Source organism: Prionailurus viverrinus, chromosome A3, assembly GCF_022837055.1.
Source record: "Prionailurus viverrinus isolate Anna chromosome A3, UM_Priviv_1.0, whole genome shotgun sequence".
NCBI lineage: Eukaryota > Metazoa > Chordata > Mammalia > Carnivora > Felidae > Prionailurus > Prionailurus viverrinus.
This window is the reverse complement of record NC_062563.1, coordinates 61,767,260-61,791,475: the sequence shown is the minus strand read 5'-3', so window position 1 is coordinate 61,791,475 and position 24,216 is coordinate 61,767,260. Positions and strand designations below refer to the sequence as shown.

The window sequence follows — 24,216 nt, the reverse complement described above, 5'->3', positions numbered from 1 at the left end:
TTCCTCCACCTTTTCTTTTTTTCCTTTTTCCTCTCCTTTTCACGTCTTGAGATTTCAGAATCCTACTCTTGCCTTGTCATGTCCCTGGATTTTAGGGAGCGCAGCCTCGACTTGGAGGTGTGGAAGTGGGGAGAGCTGTCCTGTGGGGGCTGACCAAGCACAGATGTACCCCACCCTGGCTGTCTCCTGAACTCATGACCCCGATCTGGATGCCTTTTGCCTGGAGCCCTGCATACCTGTAAGTGCCCACTGCATGAATGGGAGAGGGGAGGCCCATCTGCCACTAGTTCTGAGCTCTAAGGGAGCTGAGAGCTTGCCTGTGGGTCTGTGTCCCTGAGTGGACACCCCTTCCCTTACCTTCCATTGGGGGGCACGGGCAGAACTGGAGCCCGGAGCCTTAACTTGCTGTGCCTCAGCCCCATGCAGGAGAGTTTGGTGGAATGTTTCTCCCTTCTTGGCCAGGCACTTAAGGAGCAGAAGGGGAAGAAGTATGATTCCAGGACTCTGGAAGAAGTGGTAGTGAGTTGGGTGGTCACTTCCTTGGATGTTGCTTCCCGTCAGGCATGGTACAGGGCGAGGCTGTAGGAGGAACTAAAAGACGTTTCAGGGAAAACTTTGCTGACCTTCTTTGAATAGGCTTCAATATGGGTTTTGTTATTGCTGTAACCCACTCAATCTGTAGTGTCAGGAACCAGAATGATTTGGGCAAACTCTTGATTCGAGGTCACATTAAAAGGTTTTAGCCATGGGTGTTAGATGTGTGCGTGCAGATGGCCAATGTGAACGACAGTCTCATCTATTCCCTGTGAGAGACACTGTTTCATTATTTCACAGCCATTCCGTGGGAGGCTGTATGGGATGAATGACCCTGTGGGGTTAAAAAAACATTTGGGTTTTGCAAAGCTTTTTTTCTTTCCTTTAAACTTGGCAATCTCATTAAGCTATCAGGGGAAAATGTAGAATTAAAATATGTAACAGGTGGGAGTATTTTTTTTTTAACATAAGATATCTGTCATATTTTGTCACATTTGGAATATTCATGTTAGGCTGTCTGAGAAGTTTAAACTCTTGTGGATGAAGGTGTGGATGATGGTGAGGTGTGCTTGGACATTAGGCTTATGAATCTACTGCTTCTCAGAGGCTAAAATCCTACATTGAGCTTTCAGGAATCAGGGATGAGCTCAGTGTTTGCTAAGTGGACTGCAGGTTTGACATGCTTAGCCCAGTTATCTGCAAGCTTCCCTCCATCCTCCCAAATACCCCATAAATATTGAAGCCCCCAAGGGGTGTCTGGGTGGCTCAGTCAGTTGAGCGTCTGACATCGGCTCAGGTCATGATCTCGTGGTCTGTGAGTTCGAGCCCCACTTCGGGCTCTGTGCTGAGAGCTTGGAGCCTGGAGCCTGCTTCCGATTCTGTGTGTCCCTGTCTCTCTCTTCCCCTCCCCTGCTCATGCTCTGTTTCTCTCTCTGTCAAAAATAAATAAACATTTAAAAAAAATACTGAGGCCCCCAAGATGTCGTTGACCCTGTTAGTGGATTTACCCTGCCCTCTTGGCCCCCAGGAGTACCTGAGAAACCCCCATGTGGCTAAAGTCATGGCACATGGAGATCAGGTTATGGATCTGCAATTCTACCCTGTGCCGGACAAACTGTGCTGGAGGGTCTGGTAGGGGTGTGGGCTGATTTAAGCAGGGAACATCTTGGGTGACGTTGAAAGTGCTGGGGAGGCCCTCCTGACTGTGGCATTGGTGCTATGCTCATATTTGAGACCTGCCTGTCCTTGTCCCTCTTTCTGTGCCCCACAGGAGTATGTGGGGACCAAGAGTATCGACTGGGCTGCAGGCCCCTCTAACAAGGCCCCTTTTCTGATCTCCTGTGTGATTCTGTTTTCCTTTTCTGTGGCCAGGCCTGTCTCTGCCTGCACCTCCCTTGCACAGGACACTGGCAGAGAGCTGGGGAGGGCCTTGGTGGTGATAAGCAGGAGCCACGGATGGGGTCCTTGGTGAGGGGAGGAGGGTGTAAGGCACATGGCTGGACTTGAACCCAGCACCCCTTGGCAGTTCCCTCAAAGCCTATGCAGAGCAGAAGTGTCAGTGGTGTGAACATGTACAAATTGTAGCACCTTGTGCCTCCAGCAGGTGCTCCCTGCCATTCCCCATGCAGGGCCCTGCCCCCAGCACCTCTGGGTACTGTAGGGAGAATGGCATTAGCATAAAACTCCTTGTGGGAGCTCAAAGCACAGGGGAGAAACTGACCCAAAATGAAAGAGGCAAGCACTGGGGCAAATATCCAAGGGACCAGGCGGTTCTTGCAAAGGGACCTGGTGCAGATGCCCATTCCATTCTCCAGTTGCTTCTGCCCAGGCGCTTTTTCCTTCATTTAGCCTTTTCGTGTGTGTCACCCTGCTCTGCAGACTGTGCCTTCATGAGGGAGGGGCCACGGTGGAGTTCTGCATCACCTCCCCCAGGCCTGGCACACTTCACTGACCGTCTGTGGTGGGCCTTGGTGTAAGTCATCTGCAGAAACAGGCAAGTGACTAGGGATCCGAGGTACTCCTGTTGTAGAAGAGGGATCCGGAGGCCAGAAAGGCTGAGTGACTTGCCCAGAGCCATGCAGCTTAGCCCGGGATGGAGCTGGATCTCAAGCCTAGGCTCCTGGCTTCCCTTTCTCCATGAGGTGCTCCTTTCTGTTGTGCTGAGCTGCTCTTTCACTAGCCACAGAGCAGAGGGAGGGAGGGAGGGCATCACAGGTGCAGTACAGAAAGGGAAATAGCCAAGTCGTCGACTCCTGCCTCTCCTGAAATCTCTGGGCACTGGCCATGGTGGGCTGCTTTAGAAGGCTGTGTTGTGGTCAGAAGCCTCACACAGGCCAGGCAGTGGCCGCAGGGCTGGTTGCTGCCTCTTGAGCCTTGGTGAGTCAGTGGGAGAACGTGACACCTTGCAGTCTGGAGCACCCTCACTCCTGGCCCATGGACTACCCCACCTTTCCCGTGTCCATCCCCTCATCCTGCCTTCATCTGTCCATCTCACGTCCTGGGGGTGCACCAACTCCCATTTGCACAGTGGACAGGGTGCTTTATGTCTGTCCTTCTGTCCCATCTAGCCTCCCTGGAAACAGAAGGGCATGGTTTACTTGTTTCTCAGAAGCTGGAAGTGACACTTTTGTTAAATGGCTGCTCAAGGTTACACAGCATTAAAAAGCTGATCTGGGTCTTGAATTATCTTGACTTTCCACTTCACCAGAATTGAATGAAACATGCTTGAGAGTTAATACATATGATATTGGGAAAAATACAATTTGTTCACGTGGGTCATTTTCAAAATTTATTTGAGGCTGTTACCTATCTTACATAGTTACATGCTATGAGGGTGTTACTTACCTGTGATATCACCCAAAAATTACAAAAGGGTATAGAGAGAAAAATCATGGCTCCTGTCTTGTCTTCCATTTCCCCTCTCCAGGGGCAACCAGTGGGCCCAGCATTTTTGTGCATCCTTCGGGAGGTGGTCTGCCATATACAGACATGTATGTTTCTGTGTCTTCCTTCTAAAGCTTGCATCAATTTAATAGTTTGTGTGGAAAGTCATACACACAGGTTATGGAATCACTTGTGGTTTTGTTTTAGTCTCCCTTTATTTCTCTTTTTGTGTTAATAGTATCTAAAATTACCTTGTTAGCCTCAAGATTAGCCTGCTGCCAAGTGGATTTTGGTGTCCATGGCGCAGTAGGTGGGCAATCTCCCATCCTTCTGGGTGCTTGGTGGGGTCCGTGGCAGGTTTTGTTTTTTTAAGTAGCACTCCTACATACACGGATGTCCTCCAAAGTGGTTGGGCTTGGAGGAGTGTGGTGTTCTTTGCAACATGGAAATGCCTCAGAGAGACCTCACTGCTCTGTGCTCTGAAGAGCCTGGGCTGACATGAGCCCTGACTAGTGCTGTGTGACCTTCACTCCAAAGCCGTCATTGAGGGCTGGAGCAGATAACTGGCTGCCCACCGTCTCCTGGCTGCTGAGTGACAGACGAGATTAAAACCAAGCTCCTGACCCAGGTCTTGGCCTTCTCGTATTCCATGAGGTGCTGGAGACTGCAGACCCATTTCAACGAGGCTGCCATTACCTTGGTAGTTTGCCATCTCCCTGGCAGTCTGCAGCCTCTCTTTGCCCATTGCCATTGGCATCAGCCTAAGCGAAGTGCAGGAAAATCAGTTTCATTATTTTATAGTCATGGCTTTTAAGAAAACATCTATTTTATTGATAAAAAAAAAAAAGCATTCCAAATAATTTTTCTAATGTACTGAACCCATCTGGGGCACTGGAGATACAAAAGTTATTTTTTTCAGTCAGTCAGTCATTTAATAAAATCTTGTTTGGTGCTGCTTTCGTGGGTCAGCTCTGTGCTGAGCACTGAAGGGTTAAAGATGGAGATGACTCAGTCCCTTCCCTTGAGTACAGGGGAGATGGGGATTTACAGGGTATTAAAGGTTTTTTCCTTTATGGCTATAGAGAAGGCTGTGTCATAAAGAGCAGAGGGTATTTATTTCTGCCTGGATGTGGGAGAAGCTTCACAGAGGAACTGCTATTTTTTTTTTTTAATTTTTTTTCAACGTTTTTATTTATTTTTTTGGGACAGAGAGAGACAGAGCATGAACGGGGGAGGGGCAGAGAGAGAGGGAGACACAGAATTGGAAACAGGCTCCAGGCTCCGAGCCATCAGCCCAGAGCCCGACGCGGGGCTCGAACTCACGGACCGCGAGATCGTGACCTGGCTGAAGTCGGATGCTTAACCGACTGCGCCACCCAGGCGCCCCAGGAACTGCTATTTAAAATGGTCATGAAGCATGAGTAGGAATTGTCAAGCCCAAGCCCACAAGAACAAGAACAGGGACAGCCTGAGAGAAGACATGGAGATACATACTTGAAAGCCTGAGAGAAACCACCTGCGGTGTGGCGTTTAGTAAGCCTGGGAAAGGTAGCTGGGCCGCAGGTTCATGCTGCTGAAGGACTTTGGATTGCATGCTGTGCGTGCTGAGAAAGCCGTGGAATGGATTTCATTTGAGTCATAGAGTTAGCCTGTCAGATTTCTAGGTCACAGAGAACCTTCCAAAACCCCATCCGTGGGCTGTGGTTCAAGTACCGAAATCATCTCTGCCCCCCAGCTGTTGAAACTCAACTCTTGATCAACCAGGAAGACAGATGAGGTCGGAGAGGGAAGGGGCAGACCTTGGATAAAGCAAAATCACAGGTAATATAAAAGGAGTCAAAATGTAGTTCAAGATGAGTTTAATTTGGTAAAAGTTACATGTAAAATTGAGAAGCACGTTGAACTTCACAGATACATTGTTTTTATACTTTAAAACATCAGTATTTCACTGCATGACCAAAAATGGTTATGGCTGTGGCAAATAGGGCAGCCCACTCCTCATCCCGTTTTCCTTACTGGGGTGGGGATTCTGGGAGGAGGGGGGCAGCACTCTCCATGATGGGGAAGGACCTGTTTCTGTGGGGGCCCTGTGTGTCCCCCTTTGTTGTCAGTAGTTCCAAATAACTGTAGAGTGCAGTTGTAATGGTTTTAATTTTTTCCCACAGATACACTACTTTCTCATTTTACCAAGGCTAAATCCACAAATGTTTAATCCACCCACAGGTAGTCAAGATCTGATGGTAGAATCTTACTAAATCAACTCCAAATAGCTTGGTGGTAACAAGCCTCCTTAGCAATGAGATTTTGCCCACGTTTTTCTCCATAATAAAACGAGTCATACTTGCCACCTGAATTTTTTTTTTAAATCTCAAAACTTTTAAAAGAATTTAATTAGAATGGGCACATAGGATAATGAGGGTTCATATTGATTCATATTATAAATCTTTTTTAATGTTTATTTATTTTTGAGAGAGAGAGAGAGAGAGAGAGAGACCGAGTGCAAGTGGGGGAGTGGAAGAGAGACAGAGGGAGACACAGAATCTGAAGCAGGCTCTAGGCTCTGAGCTGTCAGCACAGAGCCTGATGCAGGGCTCAACTCACAAACCGTGAGATCATGACCTGAGCTGAAGTTGGATGTTTAACCGACTGAGCCACCCAGGCGCCCCCATATTGACTCATATTAGCTTGATTTGTTTTTTTAAATCAAGATTGCGGAAACCTTTTAAAAATTTGAGTCTTGATACTTCCTAGAATTTGAGTTTTGCTTATTCAGTGCTAGGTAACCCCAGGTTTCTGGTCAGGCATTGCTAGGACACACACAGTGCTGTGCTAACTGCACTGGGCTCTAGGGGTCTGCATATACTCACCCCTGACTGGATTCTTGGTCAAGTCTCAACACGGCTCCACATTGAGTGGAGGTTGCCCTGTTGGTCTGCCCTCAGGAGGTTTCAAGCCCAGGAGTTCCTCAGAGCAGAGACTGTCTCTAGCCGGGTTGTACCCTTTATTTTGGGGGTGAGCAGCAGCCTCCCCCCATGCCCCATCAGGTTTCCAGTCCCCAGTCCTGGAGTTCAGGAGGTACTAATCACAGTGCTGTGGCCCAGCCCTGGGTGTGTGCAGGGAGGAAAGGGCTGGAGGCCTAACTCTGCTGAGGCTGTGGTTGGGAGTGGGGTTCCAGGAGACCTGTCCAGCTCCAGAAGGGAGTGGGGCCTGCCTCTCAGTTCCTGGTTGCCAGAGTAGAAATTCTCAGGGGGCCCTCTGGCCTGTTCTTTTCTAGCCAGGTTTTTAATGGGTGCTTTTAATAGATTTATCGACTTTCATCAAGGCCTTATTTCCTGTTGTAAGTATTCTGTGTTCTCCGGGTGCTTACAGTCCTTTCTCTGCTGTCCTTGATCCAGTGGCTTGGCACGAGTGCTTCCAGAACCCTTGTTTCTGAATGGATGGAAGAGTCCCGGGGGCTTGGGAGTGTCGCATAGCCTTGGTAGTAGTGATAGAATAGCAGCAAACGCTTGTGTGTGTGCCACGTACAGTTTACGGGGATGAAATCATCTCGTCTATGCAACAGCCGATGAGGTAGCTGCTTCGTAGGACAGTTTCAGAGGGGGAAACTGAGGAGCAGGAGGTTGAGCTATTCAGCCCTGATTATGTGTGGCCTGGGAGGTGGCAGGGCTGGGAAATGAACACAGATGGTCTGGTTCTGGGCTATGCTCCTGACTGTGGGGTAGGCCCCCTTCCAGGAACAGGAGGCATGCTGCGTCAGTCCACCTGCCGTCCTGACTCCCTAAGGTACCCGCAGCAGCACACTTGTGGCCTTGAGTGGTACTGAGCAGGTGTGGTGGCACATTCTGGTCACCCTACCTGAATTGGGGAAACCATGGTCTCTCCAGGTTTCCCCAGCAAGTGACTGCTCCAGGCTCTGTTCCCCAGTTCTAGGGGCATCTTTGCTTTGCAGCTTCTCTCTGTATGAGGTACAATACCCTGTTCGCAGACCACAGCCTAACAAGAAAGGATTAACCAGAGCCTTGATTCCAGCAGATCTTGAGCCATTTTGGCTGGTTGTCACCTTTCCCTGCCCCTTGTCCCCAGGACACAATGTTGGTGTTATGGGAACTTCCTTCCCTTTGTGAGAGAATAAGATCATGCTAGTCACAGTCCCTCCATGAGTGACTCACCCTCTTTGGCCAAAAGTTTGGCTGATGAGTGGGGTCTTTCTCCCTCTGCCACACCCTGCTCCCACCTCTTCCGGCCTGTGTCCATTTATCAGGGTGTGCTGCTCCTGCCCCAGACACTATGGTGGGTGAGGGAGGACAGGCTGGGGGCTTCTCTGACTGCCACTGCCTGAGCCCCCACATGGGAGGAGAGCCGTGGAGGATAGAATCTGAGTCAGGAGGACTTAGTGTCTCAGTCTCCTGGGCCTTAAGTGGGCTGGAGTGGGAGGTGGTTAAACACCATCTACAGCCTCTAACCTTGTGTTATTACATAGCCCTGACTTTCCAAACTCTGGGTCTGTTTTGTGGCCCATTTAGGAGCTGCCTTTGATCTCCCTAAAATAGGATGTGCTATTTTGGACATTGCTTTCTGTGAGAGGGATGTGTGTTTAGAGCTAAAATAGGGTGTACTTTTTAATTTGTGGGTATTTCCTTTTCCTGTCTGAAGCACACTGTGTTTAAGTCATAGTATCCTCCCTCCCACCCAAGAGGATAGCCTCGGGCCAGCCAAACAGACAGACTGGGCTTGGTGAAGGCCTCTCTCTTCAAGGTGTGAGGGGAGGCCTCCTGCTCTGTCTGGAGCCAGGATGCCTCTGTGTCTGGGGGGAGCTTTTGCAACATTCTGTTTCTTATCTGTTGATCTGAGGACCAGGTCATTTGCCCAAGACCTGAGGGATTCCAGAGCATAGGCAGCAAAGAGCCTTCCTTATAGCCTAGTTGCTGAGTGGCTTTCCACCCAGCCATGCTGAAGTTCCAGTCAGAGTGGGGACAGGGCAGCGCTTAGCCCAGATTCTGAGTTAACTGTGGGGAGGTGTTGAGTCTCTCTCTCTCTCTCTCTCTCTCTCTCTCTCTCTCTCTCTCTCTCTCTCACACACACACACACACACACACACACACACACACACACACCTTGCACCAAACAGCGGTGATCTCTCTTTTGATCTTTTTCTTGGCCAACTTTGTGGCTGTGGAGAGGGTGCCCCAGTAGGGGGACGGTGGGAAGCTGGGGTGGGACGGCTGAGGAGGGTGCAGCTACCAGTCCCATTCTGTCCTGCCTCTGCATTCCATTCTTTTATCACTGCACATGGATATAACCCACACTCTTGTCTTTGTCTTGTGCTTTTTCAGTTTGTTGAAAAGAGGGAAGTCTGATTTTTCATAGAGCATGAGGACTTAATTGAAACAGTTGTTTCAAGCTTCAAGCCTCTTTCTAAGACAGGAAACCAGACATCTGTGCCCCAGCTTCAGTGCCATATAATCATCTGGAGGCCTTGTTGCAGGCATATTCCTGGGCTCCACCCTCAGGGAGTTGGCTCTAATAGGTCAGGCACTTCCTACAAGCTCCTGCATGACCCTGATGCTGCTGGTCTGTGGACTGCACTTCAAGTTGTCCTGGACACTTGTCCCTCTTCCATCCCCCAACTAGAGATATTACCTTATTTGTATTACCTTCCCCAAATTGGGCTACTTCTTTCAGTGCCAGTTGCTCACACTTCTAATTCTAGGAGTGTTTGGAGGGGCTCCTGGGCCCCCTCTAGTGGGCAGCCATTCTGATGGGGGAGACAGAATCTGCTGTACTCTGGCAGGAGCTCCTCCTGCCTGTGCCTCATGAGATGTCCCAACGGCTACCCCACCACCATGAGTGGTAACAAGGTGGCTTAAAAGCTAGGAGCCCACTTATTTCACTGTAATAATCACATGCCAATTCTAGTTCACAGAGGCCTGAGACATGAATGGATAGTTGGGTTGTTGGCATCTTTTCATGGGAATAATTGGTCTGAGCCAGCTTGTCCCAGCCATGGGGACCAGAATTGTGACCCCGCTGTTTATAAATTGACAAGGTGTGCTGCGTTAGGTTCTTCTCAAGTGTGTCAAGAGGCACAGAACCCACTTGTGCCCTGGAATCCATATTGTCTGTGACACAAGCAGGTGGTCGATTGGCAAAAACCACGCGGACAGAGTGTAAGGATGAGGTCCCATTTGGTTTACTTTGATACATAAAACATCTGTCATGTGCCAGCTTCTCTGAAACAAATAACAGTCACAAATGGAATTTGGGGTACAGAGGATACCAACAAACTTGTTTCCCTCTCCTCTTCCCCAAGGGATAGTCATTTAAAAAAAATACTGAGCCCTGCCCAATCTCCTTGGTTCCTGAGTGGCCACTTGGGTTGAGCTGTTACCATGTGATGATCTTTAGAGCCCTATTGTGCCTGGCCCTAAGCTGGACTCCTTCCTCAGGGTCTTCATTGGGCCATACCAGGTTTTAAAACCGCCCCTCTCCCTCAGGCCTATTGTATGTGACTTTCTAGAAGGCCTTCCCTAGACATACTTTTATCTTATTATGGCCTTAGAAATTGCCTCCACGTAGTCCAGTTGCGGGGGGGGGGGGGTCTGTCTTTGGGGGTCTGTCTTGCCTGAGGTCAGTCTCTCCCAGTGGGAGCTGCGGGGCTTCCTCAGCTAGCAGTGTCAGCACCCTTCCCTCTGGGCTTGCTCCTCTCAGCCTCAGGGAAGCAGAAAGCCTTTCTTCCTGATTTGCAAGGATACGTGGAAGAGCCCCTGGAGGATCCTGTGCCCTCACTGCCTTGGACAGGTGGAGGACTCCCCTGTCCGGAGAGGTTGGCTCACATGCCAGGCATCATGTCAGGTGTGCTTTGTTCATGAATCCCCTGCCACCTGATGAAGTAGTTATTATTTATTTCCAAATGCAGAGGAAGGAAGGGAGGCTCAGAGACAGGAGGCTCAGGTGACTAGCCTAGATTTTATCCAGTGTCCTGTCATGGTTTCTCTTGGCTCAGTATAGTTTTTGCTGCAGAAAGGACTCCTATTGTAACTTTACCTGTTAGGGACATCATTGCTGACTGCTCCCTTGCACTGTCAGTTCTGGAGAGCCGGGCCTCCGTCTGGGCTCCCTCTTATGCGGTCTCAGGTCTTGGTAGGCTCCCTTAGTGTTGGAGACTAAATGACCAAGGTGGCCAGCCAACCACTGTGCATTTGCACACTTGGTCCCTTGCGCCTGGCCGGCAGCCTTGTCAGGCAGAATGGGCCCCATCTCCAGCCCTCTGAGTAGCCAGCTGCAGCCTCAGCCCCTCCAGGGCACTGAATCTTCAACCAGCCTGCCTTGTTGCTAGCTGTGGCCCTGGTGCCCGTGTGTCTGTCTTTCCAGTCACACTCCCCTTTGGAGGGATAGCAGGCAGGCAGGGCCGCCACATGCCTTTGACCTTCCAGCCATCAGAATGAGGAGTTGTGTGACCTGTTCCCATGCTCACATGCCAGGCACCAGGCATGCTGCCAGTTCACTTGCTGCTTAGCTTTCAACTCCAAACTCTTTGGAGGTGGGGATCCTGACAAAACAGAATTTAACTAGAGCACCTGTAAAATTTTCCTGCATCTGGTGCTTCTATCGTGAGGTCATGGGTGTCACTGAGTGTCACTCAGTGTAAGTTCTCGCCCCACAGAGAGGCCAGGGGATTGTGAATAGGAGGGGTTGGAGGAGCATCTGTGGACATGGTGTGAGCCTCTGAGTGGGGTCAAGATATCTTCCTCTGAAAATGCTCCAGAAGGAAAGAAACTGCATGTCTTTCCTAAAAGCCTCGAAGCATTTTATGTAGCAGAGCCAGCTCGGTCACTTGGCATGTTTCAAACATACCACTCTTGGCCACCAGAACCCTTATTCATTTGCAGTCACTGGTTCTGGTTGCCATCGGCCCCTGGGTAATCTCGTGGCCTGGCGAGGGTGCTGGCTTCTTTGTGGAGCTGCATTTGGCTTAAGGTTGGCATGTGTTTTACCTGTCTGAAGTAGTATAAAGATTCATTGACACCATCCCTCATGTGATTTAGCGCCACAGTTCTCCATATGAGATGATCTTACTACATTGAGCCTCGATAGCAGATTTATGAGGACATCTTATTATATCTCCAAGTGACCCAGTGTAAGCAAGCAGGGTTACCTTGGAGAGGTTTTCTAGGCATTTGGCTGTCCTTCCTGCTAAAATGGTGCCTTGCAGAACCCCAGGAAGGGGAGGAAGGTAGCTGCAGTCTGCAGTGGGATGCTTGCTGGATGTGAGCGTCTGGCAGCTGGTCTTCAGGGTGCACCCACCCCTGCCTCCGCACCAGGCTTTCTGTTCTTTAGTGAAGGCTGCAGCAACAGCACTTTTTGCTTCTCTTCTCCCCTTTATTTCGGGTCTACCACATTGGATTTGGGTTGTGTGATATCTTTTCCTGGCCTATTAGCTCAACACTGTACTTTAAAAACTGGAAAAGTTTCGATAAACAGAAGCAGTGGTAAAGAAAGTGGCACAGCAGGTGATGTGAGGGACCCTGATTTCTGATCCCTTTTTCCCCTGCTTTGTGCCTGTACCTCCTACATTATCACATTTTGGGGGTGAAGACCTTGGAGGTCTGGGTAAACCCACTCCTCCGCCCCAGGGATGGCAGGTTAGATCGCCACTTAGGAACCTCTTGGCCAGGAATACTTTAACTTACTGGTGCAAGTCTAGGTGGGCCTTGTGGAGGTCAAGGATGAGTCAAGCCTGGTCTAGGGTGTGAGGGCCCCACGAGGAGGGCAGGCTGGTGCGGGTTGAAAATGAAAGGTGGGCACTTCTAGACAGGTGTAACTGGCTCTCCTGGAAGGTAGAAAGGGGCAGGCTGGGTGCAGCTGTGCGGTGGCCCCTCCACTTGTCACTGCTGCCTGAATGGAGTTGTCTCCCAAGTGGGCCTGTCGTGGGGGATGGATGCCAGCAACGCAGCAAGTCAGTACTGACATTGGGCAAGTGTGGTTGACATCCAGGGATGTGATCTAAAATGATGGGTGCATATCCTCTCATTTAACAGAAATGCATGGCTTTAGAATTTTATTACACCTATGTTACTTTTTTGAAAGAAAAGTAAAAGAATTGGTGAAAATATAATACAGATAGGGATTTGGGATCTACCTTATTTTAATAACAAAATTTTTAGGTGATACTTTATATGAAAACCTACAGGAAAAATAATACATGGAAATGTCTTCAGCTTGACAATTTAATTCCTGATACAACAGAAACTACATGGGCCCCGACTCTCTCCCTGAGGTTACCACTGTCCTCGATTCACATTTTATTGTTTTTACCCACTTAAACCTTTGTATTTTGTGACTCAGTGTTCACAGATTTTGGTTCCTGGGGGATGGAAAGCAAGCACTGCTTATTAATTCTCAGTTTCAGTCTTGAGATGCCTATGGTCAGAAATAGCTTGTATTTGAGCTTCTGGCTGCCTGGCCCCCCAAGTGGTAAGGGAATAGTCAAGTTCAGGGTGGGACCAAGTCCCAATGGACTTTGCTCCCTCCTCTTTCTCATCCTACCTGCCCTGCTGTACTGGGAGCATGCTGGGGCAGGTATGGGCCTGCCCTGATTCCCATGGCAAAGCACAGGCTGGTCTTGGGTCCACCTTTGCTGCAGAGTTGGCTTCATTCGGGCAGGTTCTGTCTGCCACTGAGCATCCCCTTGGTCTCTGCTTTAAACACCTGTCACTCACATGGCTCATGAGCCCTGCCCTAAAGATAGCATCTCAGACAGGCTCTCTGTTCCCCTCTCTTCCCAGGCCTGTCCCACCTTCCTGTCAGCTGCTCTGTCCCCATTCACGGTGGGACAGGGACACACTCTGCTGTGCGGCCATCCAGGGTTGGGTGAACAAATGGTCTGTGTCTGACAGATGGCCTGTGTTTTTATTCAGTGAAGTCTTCCTTCCCACTATCTGCTGGGAGCCTTTCCTTTTGCGTTAAGAAGCTCTTGCTCCCCACCTCACTCCCCCCCTTTGCCTCCTCACATAAACTGAAATATGCATGATTCTCTCTAGAGAGCCAGAGGCCTCAAAATGAAGTTGGGGCTCTTTCTCTGCTCATCCTACATCTCCTTCCAGAAGTGGGCTTGGGAGTCCCTTCCTCCTTGACCCATGGCTGTGCCATACTCTCCACCTCCAGTCCCTGCCCTCTGTCACTTCAGGTTACCCTGGGTTCCAGAAAGGACTCAGCACCTGCCTCTGAAGTTCTGTTACCTCCTTACTTTTCTTATGTCTGCAGGGATGTCTAGCATCACCAAGCTAGACTTCTGAACTTCTGCTTCCCTCTCTGTGGTTATTCCTAAAACTGCCCCCAGGGTGCCCATCCCTGGATCCCAGCCCTCTGAATCCCCGCCTCCCCTTCTGCTGTGTAGCCTGCTCTTGGCTCCCCCTTACTCCTTGTCTGCCAGGCTCACTGGAGCTTTATGTCCATTGGCCCTGCAGTACAGGCATGGCCAAGCCCCAATCACTGCCCTGAGAGCTGAGAGTCTGAGGTGTGAACTTCCCATGTGACTAGGGTGATGGAGGGGATGTGTGCCAAGCACTGTGTAAGATTGGGGGAGGGGTTAGGCATTTGAGGTCCCCTCTTTCAGCAGAGCTCTTCCAGCAGAGTCTGGGAGGCAGGAGGAAGAATTATCCCCAGGAGCAGCGTGGGAAGGATAGGGTACTACAAGAAGGCTCAAAATAGTGTGGAGATACTAAACCACCTAATGTGGGTACAGTTAATAAAATTTTGCATGCTTATTGTAAAGGGTTTAGAAAAACATGGTCCAGTAGATAGACAATAAAATCATGGCACAACCATTACCAGTGTTAACATTTTAATATATTTTCTTCTTACATCTTCCACTTTGTGTGTGTGTGTGTGTGTGTGTGTGTGTGTGTGTATGTGTACTTCTGTGCATTTATTCTGGTAGATCTTAGAGTTTTACTTTTTCACCTGTCAGTTGTTATAAACTCAGTGATTTCCATTTCAAATTCTACACGGTTTTTCACCATATTTTACCATATGACTGAACCATAATTTACTGTGTCCCTAACAGGCATTTAGGCTGCTATTAAATCTTGTGATTTATGGTATAAAATACGTTACTGGCAGTGCTGTAGTGAATGGCTTTGCCTGAGATCCTGCCAGAGAGCAGGGGCTCCAGTCTTCTCATGCTCACTCTTGCAGCAAATCTACCCCCACCCCTCCAACACATACACATGGTGGCGGAGCACACTCCAGTTCTGCTATGAGTCTGCTTTGCATGGATGCTTTGTGCACAGGCCGACCCGAAGGGATGTAACTGCATTCCACCAAGAGGTCTGGCCTTCGCACCAGCAAAGACTATCCCTACCTCCACCACCACCACCATGCAGGGTCTTTATAGCCTTGCTGCCCGGCTGGTGGCTGCCTTAGAGCTGAAGAAATAGCCACACGATATCTTCTTTGTAAGACATATTTTATTTTATTACTATTTTTTAATGTTTATTTTGAGAGAGAGAGAGAGAGAGCGAGAACGAGAGTGCCTGAATGTGAGCAGGGAAGGGGCAGGGAGAGAGAGAGAGAGAGAGAGAGAGAGAGAGAGAGAATATCTCAAGCAGGCTCCTCTCTGTCAGTGCAGCCTGACATGGGGCTTGATCTCAAACTGTGAGATCCTGACCTGAGCCAAAATCAAGAGTCAGACGCTTAACTGACAGAGCCACCCAGGAGCCCTAGACATAATTTTAGATTAAGTTAAAAACTGAATGTGCATGAAGATGTTGATGTGGTCTTTAATATATGATCCGCATGCAGCCTGGCCAAGCATGAGATATGTTTACAATCTAACACGCAAATGAAAAAGCAGGCTACTCTACCTTTTGTACACACTGGTCTTATCTGTAAAACTGGAGAGCTAACTGCAGTGAAGGTGTGGTTATGAGTGGAGATTTCCTCCTTTACTTTCCAAACTTGCAGTAAGAGAACTGTGGTGGTTTTTCCTTTTAGCGTTCCTGTGCTTGCTTTCCTTGGCTGACTACAGGGTCGGATTCCTCGAAAACCCCCAGGGTGGGTCCCGGCATGACGTGGGTACTGGGCAGCTGGCGTCTGTCTGGTTGTCCCCACCTGTAGGGCCAGCTGTCACTTAGGGACCACTGCTGCCATTCTTCTAGTGATGGCAGTTCAGCTGTGGGTTCCTTTATTTTGTTGGTTTCAGAGTTTAAGCATCTTATTAATTTGAGAGTATTTTGATTTTTAAGTGAGACTTTTGAGAGCTTTCTTCATTCATCATACTTTGAATGGGTTAACCCAGAGTTCTGTTGTCATTGTAGAATATTCTTATCTTGAGGTAAGTCTGTAACTGAGAATATAGTAATCTGTTGGAAACACCTTGTCTAAAGTACAAAAATGTGCCATTTGCTAACCCACCCAAATTAAATGATCTCTTCTTCTTAAAAATTATTTAAGTTTCACTAAAATGAAGGGGGGGGTGCCTCCTGATGAGAAAGTTAAATTAGAAACAGGACTTTGTAGAAGTTTTGAATCACCACCTTCAATGGGAAATTTGCCACAGCCCCATGGAGTGGACTGTGGTTTTCCAGGGTCCCTGGCAGCGGGTTTGTGTTTCCTGATTCCTCCCTATAACAGAAGGCTCAATTTCTAGCTTTTTTGGTCCGTTTCCGGGTATCTTCCTGGGGAACCGTAATGACATTGACTGATTTTATTTTGTTTCCCGAAGTCTCAGTAATGAATTAGGCCAAGTTTTATGGAAATGCACATACGTTGTGGGCGCTCTTACAAGATGGTCCAAGAATCCGACGTATCCTGGTGGCAGTGATAACAGTGACGCTTTGTGAAACAGCAGAGGTGCTTTGAACTCTCCTGGGGTGCTGCAAGTCTGGGCAGTTTGAAAAATCTTGCTCCTAATCCAGCACAGCACTGCCTTGTTCTCTCATCTTCTCTCTTTCTCTTGCTTTTTTCCTGTCCTGCTCCTTTCCTTGCTCTTAGTTCCTCGAGGAAGAGGAACCCCTTCCATTTCTCATCAGCCTATGTACCCAAGCAGTGATGCATCTCAGTGGCCTAAAAAGGTGGAAACTGGTGGATTTGCAGGGGAGCCAGAAGAAGGGAGACCTGGCTCAGGCCAGGAAGGGGCTCCCCAGAGTTGCCCAGAGGCCCTACAGCTTGGGGTGGGTGAATTAGGCCCAGACCACAGAGCTTTTAGATCATGTGCTGGATTCCTGCAGATGAGTTACATCAGAGGAGTCTAGGAATAGAAGCCAATTCTTAGAAGGCTGGGTTGCATGAAGGGGAAGGCAGCTGCTTCTCAAATGTCTGATTGCTCTACTTCTGAGGGCCTTAGCCGGTGGGAACTGTCATGTGAGGAGTCTGCCCGCCTTGACCTGGAGCCATTGTATTAGTGACCTCAGCCAACAGCAGGAAGTAGGCATGGGCGAGACTGGAAGTGAACACTCAGCAAGCCCACAAATGTGCCGTGATTGGCTCCTAAGGAGGCCAGAGGTAGTTAAGTGCTGTGGGGAGATAAGTATAGGTTACCATTCCTGCTTTAAGAAAAGGTGGGGGTGGAGGGAAGGCTAGTTGATTCAGAGCTAAGATTATTTTCTTAAATAAACTTCTAAATTTTAGAATAGTCTTAGGTTTATAGAAAAGTTGGGAAGATAGTACAGAGTTCCTCTATATCTCCTGCCCCCACCCATTTCCCATATTGTTAACATCTTACATTATCGTGGTACATTAGTCACAACTAATGAACTGATATTGATACATTATTATTAACTAAACTCCATACTTTATTTAGATTTCCTTAGTTTTACCTAATGTCCTTTTCCTGTCCCCAGATCCTTATCCAAGACACCACATTACACTTACTCATCTTAATTCCTCAGACTCCTCTTGGTTGTGAGAAGTTTTGACTTCCCTTATGATGACCTTGACAGTTTTGAGGAGTACTGTCCAGATATTTATAACCCACCCTTGTCATGGGTTTGTCTGATGTTTTCCTCATGTAATATTGGGGATGTGGGATTTGGAGAGGAAGGCCACAAGGATGATGTACCCTTCTGGTTACATCACAGCAGGGCACACACTTGTCAACATGACTTATCACTGTGGACACTGACCTTGAGCACCGGGCTCAGGTAAGGTTTATCAGGTTTCTCCCTTGTAAAGGTATACTCCCCACCTCTTGTGTAACATTCTTTCTGGAAGATAGTTGCCATGTGCAGCCCACAGGTAAGGGGTGAGTGGCTTTACCTCTTTGAAGGGTTAGGACATAAGTTATTTGGAATTCTTCAGTATGGGAAGAATTTTATTTATTCACTCATTCATTTATATTAGTATGGATTCATGGATATTTATTTTAGACTTTGGGTTATAAGTCAGTATTAGCTTAATTATTTCATTGCTCACATTGTTCCAGCTTTGGCCACTGGAAGCTCTTTCAGTTGGCTCCCGGGACCCTTTGACATACTCCATTATTATGGGGCTTTTTACTGGGTTTTTGTTTTTTGTTGTTGTTTTAACACGTCTTTTCGACACGATATTCCACGCTCATCTTGTTACTTTCCTGCCCGAGCCCTAGAATCAGCCATTTCTACAAAGAACCCTCATCCCTTTTATTGGAGAATGGTATTAGAAACTAGGATATGGGCACTGAGTGTCTAAAAGTGTTACAATTTCAGTTCCTGTGTACTCAACTGAATGACAATGACCAAAGCAAAACACGTAAGTAGCAATACTAGTAAGGGATAACTGAAAATCTTCTCCATTGACCAGCTCTGCCTCCTTGGGCTCTATATGTACCATCTTAAAGTTATAAATTGATGTGCCCCTCATTCTGAGTTCTGTTTTTGAAATTGTCACTTTAGTGGTGCTATCATGATTCATAGGCTCTCACTCTGAAGTCACATACTTTCTTGCCAGTTCATGGTGGAGATGCTATGTCCTGAATGAATGATTCCTGCTCCCTGAGTCTTATAGTGACTCTTGGTCAAAAGCAATAAAGTCTAACCTAAGAAAAGAACCCAATGGAAAAGAAGTTCCAACACAATGAGCTGGGTAAACAGGAAGTAGAGCCAGAACTCCTTAAAGGGAGGGCTACTTGAGGCTGGGGTTCAGGAAGAGATCTAGGGGCTGGGCTTGGAGCCAGCTCCTGCCTCTGGGTGTGGTGAGGAGTGCTGTGGGATCTTGATGTGAAAGCTATAAGATAGAAGCCTCACATCTTGACCTAAAGACTCCAGGCCCTTGCCTTTAAGTGAGTGCATGCATATGCATGTGCATGAGTGTGTACATGATGTAGTTTTGGTTCTCAGCCTCACTGGGAAGCCAGTTCTGGGCCTATTGCCTCAGTCCTGTGTGGGATGCCAGTGGTATTAGAGAAGAGGGTGATGAGAGCAGATAAACCTCAAAGGAAGAGGGGGCAGAACTGAGTGACCAGTTCGGTTGATGATTGGAAAGCTGTGTCAGATCTGTCTGAGCTCCTGAGTATGGTGGGGCCCCAAAGGGAAAGAATCCAGGAGAAGCCAATTCTGAAGAGAATGTGGCCTCACACTTCAGTGGGTGTTGTGAGTCCACAGCTGGTGGCTAGTTGACTTGGAAATGCTATATTGGGCCTCAAGGGAGAGGGATGTAGGCATCATCTTTTGGATGGCTTAGTGGATAAAATTGGTATGGTGTAGGAGAATGGAGGCACACACTGAGGACTAGGCCGGGCCTGCAACCTTTCCCTGTCTTTGTGGTTGTCCTCGGTGCTGGCAAAGGGCCCTATCATGCTGAATGACTCTGATGGGCACTGGTTCACTGAAGCACCAAATGAGAGCTGTCATTTACACTCCATCTGTTGGCACCATCCGTACCAAGTGGTTCAGCATCTTTTATCTTGGAGATTTTGGAACACTGTGCTGCAACCCCGAGGTGCCTGACTCCTTTGACAGTCTCGCTCTGAGGGAAATTTGGCTCTAAACTTTTCTTCTTGGCAGAGAAAGAAAGGGGAAGGGGCTCCCCTCCCTGAAGCTGAGAGGATGCACAGGAACGCACCTCCCTGCCATAACTGTGGGCATGTAACTTGTTTCCAGAGGGAGATGGTAGGGACATCTTTAACTGTTTGGTTTGAATTTTTGCCCTTGGCTGACATGGAATTTTGTGTAGGGTTTTACACCCTCGCCCTATGCAGCTGCCAAATTCCCGTCTGCCTTTTCCACTCCCTCTGTTTGGAATTAACATCTTTGTAGGACCCATGTTCCTGTAGAGTGATGTGCACAGTCTAGAAAGGCCCAGGACGATGGAGTTCATCCAGAACTCCTTGTGACCTCCTGAGGTGTGGTGGCTGGAAGTGAGGTGGGAGCTATGGGGATAGTGAGCAGGGCTCCGGTTCTGGGTGTGTCACAAGGACTTGGTGGTGTGTTGGATGTGGGGGAGGGAAGGGCTTGGGGAGGAAGGAAGGAAGACTCCATGTTTTGGAGGAGGAGGAGACTAGACTGGAGCAGGAGGGAAAAGGAACAGCGCTGCCACCCCCAAAAAGTCAAGAGTGTCCTCTTGAGGGCTGAGGTTTTCTGCTGGTTTCCTTTTCCTGACCATATTGCTCGTCACACGGGAATCTCTAAAAAGAGACAGTACCTGGCTCTGGAGTATGGATCCCCATGTGAAGATGAAGACACTGTATGGGAGGGACTGTGTCCATCCTATGATGGTCTTCTCAGTTGGGCCTCACAGAGGTACCCCAAGTCCCCACACCTGTGGTATTATGGTAAACATGGAGGAAGAGCTTGGGGCTTCGGGAAGGGAGTTTGATTCTCATTGGTTAGATATGAGGTACTTCCAGAGGTATTTGTGGTTTGGTTTGGTCCTGAGCCTTTATTGTCCTTGTGGGGAGCCTTTCCTTCCTCGCATTCTGTTTGGAACTAGGACTATACTAGCCTGTGACACACAGGCTATACTAGCCTCCCAGTCAATGAGGTGGGAATCTAGAGGCCCTGTCAGTGGTGACAGCTAGGTGAAGGGTGGATACCTGCCACAAATCTGGCCAGATAACACTTTGAGGTGAAATATTCGCTCCTTTGGGTTTCACAATAGATCTTGAAGGGTTTGTTTGTTTTCTAAAATTATTATTTTACAATATGTGGACTCTTTCTGCTTAGAACAAAATAAAACACTTTCCAAAGAAGCATTTAAACGCTAACTTCATAATGAAAGAAAATTATAGTGGGGGCGGGGAATAAAATGAAGCTTCATTTCTTTATGGTGGTGGAGAAAAAAAAATCAAAACCCAAACTGTGTCAGACAGACAATAGTAGGAACACTAAGTTCCATCTGTATCTAATTTCAGTTGGGACCCAGTTAATCAAAAACAAATTGTATTTCCAAAAAGGAGTGGGAGGTGAGCTTTGTGCATTTCTAGAAGATTTTCACAGTATGAGTAGTCACATAGTCAGATGGTGGATTTTTTTTTTTTTTAAAGTTTGGATTAAAGTCTTTGTTTTCAGCAACTGCCTTCCTGATAGCGTGCTGCTCCCTGACCCAGTAGCCCAGTAACATGTAAGGCAAGATTGTTTCATGAGCAGATACCATGGAGCCAGTGCAGGGTGGGGGCTGGGGAGCAGAAGGTAAACCAAGTGCCCGTGAGCCTCTATGGCCCTCATGTGGTGGGTAGTCTCTTTAAAGCATTCACACATGCTGTCATCTGGATGGTTTGGTTTCCAAGCCCTCAGGAGGGGGACCAGGGAAAAGCAGTATACTTCAGTTGACAAGAACATTAAAAGGACAGGGAGGGTGAGGAGAGGGAAGCCATCCTAATGGGTAGATGGAACAACAGAAAAAGAGCAGCAAGCCTAGTGCATTTAATACAGAGATAAGCCTGCACCTTTGTATACAGTCACACACTTGAGTTGTGTTTCTCTTCATCCCCATACTGCAGATGGGAAAGGAGGCCCCACAGAGGGGACTGTCAGGGCATGCAGGTAGGGGACAGGACTGGATCTGTGTTGTGGGAAGAGTACAGTATATTGTATAACATTTTTTTCTAGTGTGGTTTGCTTTTTTGAAGTTGCCACCCAGCTGATAATCTCACTGGCCAGAAGCAGCTGCTAGAGATTTCCAACATCTCTCTTATTGTCTGAAGGGGTAGACCCTGCTGATATGCTGTCTCTGGGAGCCAGTACATTATGTCCTTTATCACTGATTCCCGTCTCACACCTAGAATCTTTCCTGCCTCAGCTGGCCGGGAGGAAATCTCAGAAGGGTGTGAGGGCAGGTATCTGGATTCCTGTGATATCAGGGGGCCCTTTAGGGATGACTCCGTTGATACCTTCATGAAGGTGAGCACAATCAGGTCCTGGGGGAGGTCCAGGCACTGGCTGACTCTGGAAAGGGTGCCCATCCGGACTGTATAGGAAGCACAACCTTCTGGCATCAGTTTGCTGTCTGGAGGGACCTGTAGGGGGAAAAGAGCCTATTGAGGAACTCTGTCCAGAGTAATGGCAGTTTGCTAAGTACTGCCTTTGGGCTTTGTGGGTGATTGAGGAGCTCCATTTTATAGATGAGGAATCTGAGGCTGGAAGGGTTCCAGGGTGCAGTCCAGTTCTCAGCTCCTGCATGGCAGAGCCAGCACTGGAGCCATCCTGCCTCCCACCCCCTGCCCATCAGGTGGAGATAGTTGTCTGGTGTTGTCACATTCCCAGCCCTCTCCTCAATTTCATTTTCGGAATGCCATCTGCTGCTCTTGGGGAATGGACAACAGTTGGTGATTTCCAAGAATGTGCTAGCAACTTTCCTTTCTCCCCTGCCTGGTTATCCCAAACCAGTTGTTTTTTGGGAGGGAAGAGTACCACATTTCTTTCAGATGTTGATTGGAACCCTTTTGGCCTTCTCAGCTGAGTTGCCCAGAATGAAATGAGCCTCATATGTGTAGAGGAGGTTTACTTGAGGGGTATTTATTGTGAGGGATATATGTGGTTCATCTGCTTCCTGATGATCTGATTTGTGATCACACACCAACCATGCATGGTAGTGTTTCCTCACATTTTATAAATGACTTGCTAGTCAGCAAGTCATATAAGTGACTATTGTTATTAACAAAAATAGTGTATTTTTATTTTGTTATTATTTTTTTAAATGTTTATTTATTTTGAGAGAAAGAGAGAGAGAGAGCATGCACATGCACAAGTTAGGGAGGGGCAGAGAGGGAGAGTGAGAGAGAGAATCCGAAGCAGTCTCTGCTCTGTCAGCTCAGAGCCCCATGTGGGGCTTGATCTCACAAACCTGTGAGATCATGACCTGAACCAAAATCAAGAGTCGGATGCTTAACTGACTGAGCTACCCAGGTGCTCCTTCAAAAATAATGTATTTTTATTTTTATTTAAAAAAAATTTTTTTTAACATTTATTTATTTTTGAGACAGAGAGAGAGCATGAACAGGGGAGGGTCAGAGAAAGAGGGAGACACAGAATCTGAAATAGGCTCCAGGCTCTGAGCTGTCAGCACAGAGCCCAACACGGGGCTTGAACCCATGGACCGCGAGATCATGACCTGAGCTGAAGTCGGACGCTGAACCGACTGAGCCACCCAGGCGCCCCTAAAAAAAAATAATGTATTTTTAAAGGTATGGCCTAGTTCCTCCTGAGGGAAGTTTCCTCTTAGTGTGTAGAATTCCTGTTCTGCTGGTTGATGCCAGCTTCCCTGACATGGAATATTAGACTAAAAGGAACTTGCACGTAGTGTTTTGTTCTTTGTTAGAAATTAAGTATACATTCTATCAGGATTCACTTCTAGAATGATATAGTATTAGGGGTTCTGCAGACCTGCTCCTCAGCAAAACAACAATCATTGATGAAAATTGTTTTTAGGAAATCAATTAAAATATCTGGAAGTTGCCGTAAAGGCATACAGCAAATGAAGAAACATTTATTCAGGAAAATCTAAATCACAGTAATAACAGCAAAAGTTTGTGGCACTTGAGCTGTGGCCTACTTTTTCCTGCCCAGGTCAGCATGACAGAAGCCATACCTTTGGCTGGATGTGGCCAAGAAGGTGTGGCTCCCTCTCCTTTGGGTTTCCATCAAGGGCTTCAGCATCTCCCTGAGAGGGGCAGCTGCCAGCATTTCTCATTCCCCTCTAGCTACATGTTGCAGAGGCTAAATTCCAGGCAAATATAGCCAGCCTCTGCTTGTAGGGTGGAGGCTCTTCACCAAACTGAGAATCCTTAGGCCCTAATTGCCCTCTGTCACACCGGTTTACTTGTAGGGCAGAGGCTCAATTCCAGAAGAGTCAAGCCTAGAAGATCAAGAGCTACTGCCCTCACCCAGCACTCTGTTCATACAATGAGGGTGCCACGCTGAAAGAAGTGGGCCACTATCCTTGACCCCAGCTATAGGGCAGTGGCTCAGAAATTTTGCCAAGGAGGGGACGAGGTAGTCCATAAGAAGAGAAAGCTCTGGGGCTCTCCCCAAAGGTGCTGAATTTATTTATGCCAGAGCATGGGGAAGTTCAGACCTAATGATACTCTAAAAAACAGAGATTTTGGTGGTAAGTAACTAAGGAGGCTGGTAGCTCCCTGAGAGCAAGAGTTGAAACTTTAGGCTAGAGACAACCAGGGAAAGAGACAACTAAGAAGAACCCTCCTGGGGTCAGAACAGACCTCATACCCAGACATAAAAAATTACCCCTTCACAAAGGCTTCATTTAATTGGATCAGGCTGTGTAACAATTGATGCCCCAGATCGTTGTCAAAAACAGCTGGATATGATAACATCAGAGGTAGGCAGGCAGCCTAAAAGAGGCCAGGGAAGAGGAGAGTCCTGAAAA

The 24,216-nt window shown here is 48.0% G+C and overlaps 1 protein-coding gene across 9 annotated transcripts in view; it reads left to right on the top strand.

The window, feature by feature from the left end:
- INPP4A (inositol polyphosphate-4-phosphatase type I A) overlaps positions 1-24,216 on the top strand; it is a 137,085-nt gene that overhangs the window by 26,961 nt on the left and 85,908 nt on the right. Inside the window, exon 1 of one of the 9 annotated variants that reach the window (XM_047852213.1) lies at positions 109-238. The exons of the other annotated variants lie outside the window; for them this stretch is intronic. The gene's annotated coding sequence lies outside the window, so the exon portion shown is untranslated. Of the gene's footprint in view, positions 1-108; positions 239-24,216 lie in introns of those variants that run through there. 9 annotated transcript variants of the gene reach the window in all.